Source organism: Eriocheir sinensis, chromosome 28 (genome assembly GCF_024679095.1).
Source record: "Eriocheir sinensis breed Jianghai 21 chromosome 28, ASM2467909v1, whole genome shotgun sequence".
Classification (NCBI taxonomy): domain Eukaryota; kingdom Metazoa; phylum Arthropoda; class Malacostraca; order Decapoda; family Varunidae; genus Eriocheir; species Eriocheir sinensis.
The window spans coordinates 19,010,900-19,019,835 of NC_066536.1; the positions used below are offsets into that span (position 1 = coordinate 19,010,900).

General features: G+C 43.1%; 1 long non-coding RNA gene across 1 annotated transcript in view; it reads left to right on the plus strand.

Moving 5' to 3' along the window:
• The window catches only part of LOC127004690 (uncharacterized), a 33,914-nt gene extending 25,015 nt beyond the window's left edge, over window positions 1-8,899 (plus strand). Inside the window, exon 2 of the long non-coding RNA XR_007757926.1 lies at window positions 4,522-8,899. This is a non-coding gene — a long non-coding RNA (uncharacterized LOC127004690). The remainder of the gene's footprint in view (window positions 1-4,521) is intronic.
• Window positions 8,900-8,936: the final 37 nt, after the last annotated feature.

An 8,936-nucleotide genomic window follows, 5' to 3' on the forward strand; every position in this document is an offset into this window, starting at 1 on the left:
ACATTATAACAGTAATATTAGCACCTAAAGTTGTCTTCAATCCTCATATTTGTTAAGTCGTAGGACTTAGTGAATAAGTGAGTCTTCAGCGCTTTCTTGAAGATTGCCAGACTGTCACTGTTCTTAACATCCCCGGGTAACTCATTATAGAGCCGCGGGGCACTCTTCTCAATTCCAGCCCTGAACCCAGTTCCAGGTTGACCCTGGGCTCTTAGAGTTTATGCCGTTATATCCTGTTGTATATTACAGATAGTATGTTCAGATATGAGTAAAAAAAAAAATCGTTATACACAGTGGAAAATAACAGGCATGTAAATGACAGAATAAGGAGGGCGGACCGATGTCTCGTGGGGGGACCGATCAGTCTGCAGTAGATGCGGGCCAGCTGGTCCCCCCTTGAAATGGGGCGGGCCAACACGGGTCGGCGCATGCGCAGTAGAGGGGGGAACAGGGGGGGGACATTTTGGGTCTGGGTCTGGCAGCTGAGCGTGTCCGTCTTGTATTGCCGACTGGCGGCTGGGTAAACATGTCGGCGCCAATAAAACAAGAAATGACAGATGCAGATAACAAGATTTGGAGCCGGGAGGCCGAGGTGGCATTGCTAGAGGAAGTGAGGCAGCATCGACACTTGTGGGACCCACAAGATAAGCTCTACAAGAGGCAGTCTGCCCAAAACAACTTTTGAGAGAGTGGCAGCAACATTGCGGGAAATGTTTATCTCTTTGCGAGATATCGATGGAGGTAATTAAGGAACGATTATTTTCGTGTATTATATAATCACTCTATGTAATGCCTGGGGGTTGGGATGGCATGTTCCTCCTTTCTCCTTTGTTATTAAATGCAACAATAAACAATCAATCAATCAATCAATGCTACTTATGATAAAACTCGTTTACTTAAAGTATTTCTACAATATTAGGCTAACGGACCAAACTCATTGTGGTTTTAATATATGGTAGTAGCCTTTTGGGGTGTCTGGGATGAATTCATGCCCTTGCATTTACTAGCAGTTTACGTCTTGATGCTCCCGGCTGCTCCTCCCACGTGTGAACGTACTTGCTCCCGAGAGCACCCAGGCTGGGTCAAGGCAAGTATAGAGAGGTATCGTCACTCTCATAGAACATGAAAGAACCAAATTTTGAAATGAGCTTTTTTATTAGGACCTCTCGGATGTTTTTTATGCTATAAACTACTACAATAAAATAAAATAAGATGTAGATTTTTCGTTATATACCCTATGAAGCAATTGTCGGTGAATAAAAAATATAAATAGAAATGTTCACGGCATATCTCGTCCTGGACGATGATTGGCTGGCGTCTCGACAAGCTCTGTCCCTTCCTCGAGCCTAATTAAGCCCCGCCCCATCCTCGTCGTCTGCCCAAACCGACGACTTCACACACCTCACTCTCACCCTGTTTCCTGACCCCAACATTCATTTTTACGAAAAACTGAGACCACTATCATCTTCCTGAGGAAATTCTGCATCACACGAGCATAAAATTGTAACCATAATGTAAATTTACACATACGAAAATCAGAGTTAAATGAAGTAGGGAATACATATTTTCTTGCACTTATTTCCCTTTAACTCCTTAGTACTCAGCTGGTTTTCGACGCATCACTACCAGCGCTCCCAAGGTCACCTCATATCCGCAACCTTTATCCCGCCATCATTGCCACATTAAGTGAATTATTATTTTTTGTTGCACTATTTGGTGCTCAACATGTCTCTCTTAGGTGTTGTAATACTAAAAATTGTTTTCCACCAGGTTATTGTTTTGCCATTTATTGCGCACCCAGGAGCTATTCCCAAATCTTAATTGCCCAGTTTATGGGTTAACCTCTGTATCTCAAAAACTATTCATCACAGCTAAAAAACAAAAACACCATTGGAAAGAGGAGGTCTAGATCTATAGGAGATGGTCATGTATGCCTCTCTTGCGAACGTACATGCACGTTCAAGGAGTGTTGAATGTTAACACTTTATGTCGGTGCGAGCGGGATGATCAGCCATATTGAGAAAACTGAGGACATCTCTCCTTCAGATTCTGGCAAGGGAGTATTACCCGAGACTTATGGTAGGTTTTACCAGAAAAAATACATCAGGGATATTTTGAGTGATTTTTATTGTGGCAGAAAGTAAACATTGATTTGATGACCCAATGGGTGAACCAACTTAAGCAGTGATGACCACTCCTAACTTCACAATATGGCATTACAGTTCACAAGCATATTCGTCTACATGAATCATAATACACTCCGGTCAGTGCTGTATTATCCATAAGGCTGACTAGGCTGAAGCCTAGGGGCCCACCAAAAGCAGGGGCCCACGCCCACCAAAAGGAGGGGCCCATGCAGTGTTGGAATTATGGGGGGGCACGTGTCCCACCCATTTTAGGGTTGTGCCCCCCTGGATGCCCCCCCTTTGAATAACTTCACAAATTGGTAATATACTGATAAAAAGTAGAAAATAGAACTAGCTACGTTTATTATAGTCTATCGACTCCTTGAGCCCTGTGGTTTGGCCCAGAGGGCCCCCCATTTTTTACACATCTAACGATGTCCTGTGCAGGGTGATCTATCTCACTCTTAGTCTGTACGTTACCTATTTATGGAATATCTATCTGTATCTATCTATCTATCTATCTATATCTATATCTATCTATCTATCTATCTATCTATATCTATATCTATATATATCTATATATATATATATATATATATATATATATATATATATATATATATATATATAAATTATTCAAATTATTGGTTTGTGGGAAGACTTAACAGAGGAGATGCGTGATTACTGGTGCAGGAAGGGAAGCGGTGACTGCCTCAATGAAACTGCAAGCATTATTAACTCTATTCAAATAGATGGAAAACAAAAAAGATATTTATGCAAGTCCATGTTTTACTTTTTTTCTGCCAAATGGTTGAAGAAAAAGAGAAACTGGCTCTGTTATTCCCCAGGTACAGGCAAAGTATTTTGCTTCCAATGCAAGCTGTTTTCATCAGAAGATAGTGCCTTCTCCAAAAGTGGCTTCTGCGACTGGAAAAATGCCACACAGTGAACGGTGGCTCATGAGAGCAATAAAGTCCACAAGGATGCTACGATGACCTTGTGCAGAAGGGCAAAAGCATTTGGCTGTGTGAATTCACAGTTGATTGAGCAGTGCCAAGCTAAGCGCGTTTATGCTAAAGCTGTGCACATAGAAAAGTATAGCAACAAGGGGAAGGGGTCAGTTTCTTACTTGTCTTCCACTACATGTGACCAACTCATAGCTATTTTAGGGAGAAGTACTGAGCACTTTACTGAGGAAATCAAGATAGCTAAATATTACTCAATTTGTCAACTCAACCCCTGATATAAGTCACTCTAAACAGCTGTGTTGCATTTTCCGATATGTCTTTGATAGTAAGCCTATTGAAAGGTTTGTGCGGTTTATTGAGATGAGCTGTGTTGCATTTTCCTATATGTCCTTGATAGTCAGCCTATTGAAAGGTTTGTGCAGTTTATTGAGATGAGGTGTCACGGTGCTGCAGAGCTCGAGCATAGCATTTGCACTTTTTTTAGAAAACATCAGATTAAGTTAGTGACTGTAGAGGCCAATCATATGATAATGTATCAAACATGAGTGGCAAATACTCGGGACTGCAAGCAAAAATTTAGGAAAAGAATCCTCTTGCTGACTTTATTTCTTGCTTCACCCATTCCCTTAACTTAGTTGGCCATTCTGCTGTGGATAACATATCTGCTGCTTACAATTTTTTTTGAATTGGTACAGAATATCTACTGCTTCTTCACAGCATCGACTCTTCGGTGGGAACTGTTAGTCACTGCCCTTGATGGCCTGTCTGTTGTCAAATGCCTGAGTGACACTAGATGGGCTGCCCACTCCGATGCTTCAAAGGCACTCAACAGTGGATATGAAAAAATAAGGATGGTTTAAGAGCAATTTACAGAAAACCAGGATGAAACAGCCAAAGCACAACACGAGGCAAGGGGAAGTTTATCCAAGTTGAATACCTTGGAAAATTGCATCTTACTGGTGTTCTGGTCTGTCGTCATGGAAAGGTTTCAGTAGACAAGCATAAAGCTGCAGAGCACAAATATGGACCTGAACAAAGCCGTGAAGCTTTTATGTTCTTCGAAGAATTATGTCGCCATTTTAACCCTTTCCTTGCGCGTGGTGCAGACGCGACTATCCCCTCAGGCGCAGTCAGGCAGCCCAATGGGGGGTCTCTTTTAACCTCTGTATCTCAAAAACTATTCATCACAGCTAAAAACCAAAAACACCATTGGAAAGAGGAGGTCCAGATCTATAGGAGTCGGTTATGTATGCCCCTCTTGCAAACGTATATGCACGTTCAGGGAGTGTTGAATGTTAACACTTATGTCAGTGCATGCGGGATGATCAGCCATATCGAGAGAACTGCGGACATCACTCCTTCAGATTCTGACAAGGGAGTATTGCCAACTGCAATATTTACAACTATTTGGTCAAAGAATCAGTCAGGTGATAGGTGAAGCTATGCAAAAATGCCGCTATATTGGGCAAGAACATCCACCAGTTACTCATCCGTAGATTTGCCGCGCTGAGCTGATATGATTTTCCACTAAATTTAGTTAAGAACCCACTCAATTGGCAATCCTGTGTTGTGAGAATTAGTGTTGGAACACTCTCATACGCGGGAGATTTGAGTGCGGGTGGAGCTCGCAGCGAGTGTTTAGCACCACCAGCAAATACGCCTAACGTTCGCTGCTAGCGTTTAGCAATGAAAGGGTTAAGAGATGCTTTTGAAGAGTTTGAGGAGAAAGGGAAGATCAAAATTGGTCTTGAAAATGAGCCGGTGTACAAAGAAGATACCCAAAGAAAGAAACAAAGAAGTGTGAAGCTCAGACAAAACAATGGCAATCTGAAGGTAGTTTTTTCAGGGAGGGAAAATTTTAAGGTCATAGTTTCTTCCCATGATCGATCACTCGTTAAACAGAACTTCAGAAGAGGCTGGAAACATATGATGCTGCCTCTGGTAAATTTGGCTTCCTTTAAAAAATATCCTTGGTAAATGGTGACCAGCTGAGGGATGTGGCAGAGAGGCTGGTAAAAACCTACCCAGAAGACCTCAATACCAGCTTCTCTGAGGAAATTGTTAATTTCCAAGAGTACATGAATTAACCTGAATCTGATGTGTGGGCTAGTCAAAAAGGTGAAAATAAGGGAAGCTTTATTGCTTTGAGAATGCTTCAAACCATTATTAACAATGAAATGCAGTACTTTTCCAAACATGTACATTTGTTTACGTATATACTTGTCACTTCTCGTCACAAACTGTTCTGGAGAAAGGTCTTTTTTCTGCAATGAAACGTATTAAAAATTACCTGGGATCCACTCTGAAAGAGGAAAAGCCAGTGGCAGTGCCAAGGGGGGGCTTGGGGGGGCTGGAGCCCCCCCAATAATGAGCCAAGCCCCCACTCAGCCCCACCAATATTGCTGCCTGATGAGGATGATGAGGATGCCTAATGAGGACTGAAGCTGCCTGGAAGGAGTTAGAGGAGGCTGCTGAGGATTTGTGCAAGGCAGTTGGGATACGCACGGAGACTCAGCGTCTGGGTAGACAACGATCTGCTCCCAGACACCTGGATGAATTCATCATAACATCTAGTACAGGTCAGAGAGATGGAGCTACACCACCACATGCCGGGAGAAAGACCTTCTATGCCATCAAAGATAGAATGTTCAATGAGCTGACCAGGCAATTCTCATCTAATGCCTGCAATGTTCTGATGGGTGCTACTGCCTTGAACCCGAAACATACTTCATTTCTGGACAAAGAAGCGCTGTCAGGAATGGCAGCCAATTATGAAGTGGCAGAGGATGATCTTGCAGTGGAGGTCCACCAATTGAAAAGACTCATAGCTAGGAAGAGAGACAAGGGCCAGGAAGTGTCCACACCACTGGAGCTCGCAGCCATCTGGAGCCATACAAGGATGCCTTCATGGATCTGCATAAACTTGTCTGCATTGCAGTGACCCTCCCTGTCACCTCAGCCGCCTGTGAGAGGAGCTTCTCATGTCTGAAGCTCCTCAAGACATACTTGAGGAACAGCAGTGGCAACATCCGCACCAGCAACCTTGCTGTAATATCAATTAATTCGAGGAGGGCCAAACAGCTGAACATTGATGCTATTATAGACACATTTGCTGTCAATCACCAGAACAGGCACATAGTTTTAAAGTAACATCTTGATTTAAAGTTCTTGGGCTGTTTGCCATGCTCTAACTTCTACTATTCTTCCTCAGATTGTATTAACTTCATATAGAATCATTCTTTTCTGCCATGTTAACTACGTACTTACACATGTCTATATATTTTATTTCTTCACTTTGATGACATTTTGTGAAGCCCCTTCACATTTTACCCCAGCCCCTCCTCAGCCCCCCCCAATAAAAATTTCCTGGCTCCACCACTGTGAAAAGCTCAATCATTTGGCAGTAATGCATATAGAATTGTCTGTGCTCTGGAAATTGAAGTTGAACAATATTCTGGATGAGTTTGTTGAAAGATTAACGAGAAAAACGTTTAAGTAGCGACATACATTAGTAGGCCCATATATGTTTTAACTTTATGGTTCAGAACATGTATTTTGGTATTGTTTTGCTTTATGCTAATTAAAGGTTCTCTGATAAGATGATATAATTTTCTTTGTTACTTCATTTGTAATTCAGTGTAATAAATTGTACGAAAAGAGAGCGTGAAACGGGGAGGGGGATGTCGAGGGGCTCAAAAAAGCTTGAAGCCTAGGGGCCCTGCCATGGGTTTGTAACGGTCTAAATGTGAACTCTTCTCGTATCATCACAATCATCGCCATTGTTTGCTTTTATCATCATCACCATCTTTTCCTCATTGAAACGATCCAAATGTGTAATGAGTGAGTGGGTATGGAATGCAAGTGAGTGAATGATTATATATTACAACAAACGAGCAGGTGAGCAGATGTGTGGACGGGTGAACGAGTGTGCGTGATAAGTAGAGATTATTGGCGTGAATGAGGGTGTGAATGGATGAAAGACTGTTCTGAAATCCCTCATCTCCAGTCTCGAACCCTAGAATGATTATTAGTTAGCTAGCGATAGATTATCGAGTTGTAATGCCGAGGTCAGGGAGTACACCGGGGGAAGTTGAGTGCGCAAATAAGAAGTCACGTGAAGAAGGGGAGGAGCTATGCAAGAAGACCAGGCGAGCAGGCAAGGGCAGGGAGAAGCACGGGCAGTGAGGAGACGAGCACCACCACAGCAAGAGGGCAGCCAGGGAGGAGACAGAAACCCTGAGATACAGGCAGACAGTGAGAGGCAGAGAGCGAGACTGACGAGCGGTGAGGGATGCACGTTAAGAGGTTGGCGTGACCGTCCATCACAGCCCTGTGAACACCACCGCAAGCACGGCAGAGGCGAGGCAAGGCACAGCAAAGCTCAGCAAGGCGAGGCAAAACAAAAGCACGGCAGAAGCAGCCTCTTCAACAACGCCTTAAACCAGCCTTGCCGTCGTAAACCACCCAACCTAGGCCTCTTCAACCACGCCTCGTCAACAACGCTGCTGCAGTTGCCAGCCCTGGCAGTCTCCACCCCCCCGCCGGCGCCTCAATCGCCCCAGTGCCTTCCTCCATCCTGCACCAGTCAGCACTTCAAGGGTCGTCAACACAGATAAGCATTCAAATGTTCCCCAATCTCCCTGATAGATAGTTAGTTAGGTTCAGTAATATGTACGTATGTATTCATTTAAAAATTGTCACTCCGCTAACCGCCCAGGGCCTGTAACTATATTTATACATAAGAAAAGTGATTAAGTTACTGTAAGTGCTATAATTTCAAGCCTGTCAACCTGCCATTTGGGCATTACTGAACACACACCCACACATTATCACCACTTCCCCCTTAACTAAACATTGTCTCAGAGTGGTTCACATGGGAATCCACCCACCTTCCATCATTACCGCACTAAAACCCAGAACGAGTGTTCACTTGTCTTGAGGCTTGTCTCAACATCATTGACAACCGCTCGGAAATAGCCAGACGACCACCCCGCTACCACATTACCATCTAAACAGTGGCCGTCAGAAGGAATGTAGCGTTGGCTTGGAAAAAAAGACGTTACAGGTTAATATGGCACTGACTCCAGTACACCATTACATTACTGCCAAACATGGCAAACATATTCACAATTATATAATTCATGTTTCTATACCGACATGACATGTAACAGCAGGAAAACTTGGTAGATTCATTGCATATTGATGCACAATGTTGCATGGCTACCAGGTCAACCTATTGCAGGGCTGGGGTGAGGCAAGTACATGAGGACAGAGATGGGGTAAATGGGGAAGGGTAGGAGGCACAGGAACACTGCTTTATCTGTGGCAGGACATTTGAATCATATTTTTTTATTTTCAAGTGTCAGAACCAAAACCCATCAGAACTCAAGGACTACCTGTTAATTCATGAACCCATTTGACTTACCTATTTAAATGTATTTTATAGGTGGCATATGGCCTAAGATGCTCACTCTTCTCTCACAAAACTTGGGTATGTAAGCCGTTATCCCAAATAGAGCATAAATAAAGCCCCGTGTTCATCGGGTAACAAGTTTATACCTGTCACAATGCAATGAAGATAAGGATGATTGATAAAGATGCAAACAAGATGCAGCTCAACATAATGCAAAACAACTGTCATTGGAATGCCAGATACAGAAGCCCCCCGCCGTTCACGAGTATTTTGTTACGCGAGATTTCCGTGATCTGCGAAACAGTGATCGCCGGGACTAATCAAATAGGGAAAATAAGGTTTCATTCTACCATCTCAAAAAAAAAAAAAAAAAAAAAAAAAAAAAAAAACAAGAGGATAGCATTGAACCCGACGGGACAAATCAAATAG